Source organism: Antrostomus carolinensis, unplaced genomic scaffold (genome assembly GCF_000700745.2).
Source record: "Antrostomus carolinensis isolate BGI_N321 unplaced genomic scaffold, ASM70074v2 scaffold3744, whole genome shotgun sequence".
NCBI classification, from domain to species: domain Eukaryota; kingdom Metazoa; phylum Chordata; class Aves; order Caprimulgiformes; family Caprimulgidae; genus Antrostomus; species Antrostomus carolinensis.
This window is the reverse complement of record NW_010311239.1, coordinates 40,571-41,316: the sequence shown is the minus strand read 5'-3', so window position 1 is coordinate 41,316 and position 746 is coordinate 40,571.

Here is a 746-nt window from a genome sequence, read left to right as displayed (position 1 = left end):
AAATACAATTATTCCAGTCTGTTTTTCTGGAAGATGTTTAAGGGTGATAGGAGGTGATTGAAGGTAGTTCTCCAAACTGAAGAACAGTTTTTAGATTAAGTGATGAGAGATTTAGATGAAAGTGATGAGTTTCACTTTAAAGAAATTAAACTAATTTTGTGTGTGTGTCTGTGCAGATGCTGAAGGAAAATAAAAATTTGGGAAAATGCTGCATTTGTTTAAATCTCCTTCCCTTGTTTGCACTTTCTAAATAGGTTCCCTGTACCTGTTCACCTCTGAGGCAAATTAAATTCAAGGGCAGCAGATCACAATAGCTAATGCTACTTGACCAAAATTTCTACTGTGTGGCAAGAAAATAATCAGAAAGTAGCTAGAGTTTTGCTTTGTTTTGCTAGGAAAGACTGCAGATGTCATCTGGATGCTAATTGGAGTCATTGTACAATCTTGTTAGATGCCCTGTTCTCATTCAATATTGTGGCAGGTAACACAGTACCTGTGTTCTTCAAGAAAGGATCAATGACACAAAGGTAGTTTTCTGCTGCAGGGAGAAAACAGACAATTAGAAAATCGCTATTTGCATTCCATCTCTGTTTACACTGCTTGACCACATCTCTTGCAAACACGCTTTTCTCTCTAGCTTCAGAAATACACAAATATATCAGCACCAGAAGTCTCCTCTCGTTTTACTTTGCAATTCAGGAATGCTTTATTAATCAACGGAAGATGCATTCATTGAACTGGATTAA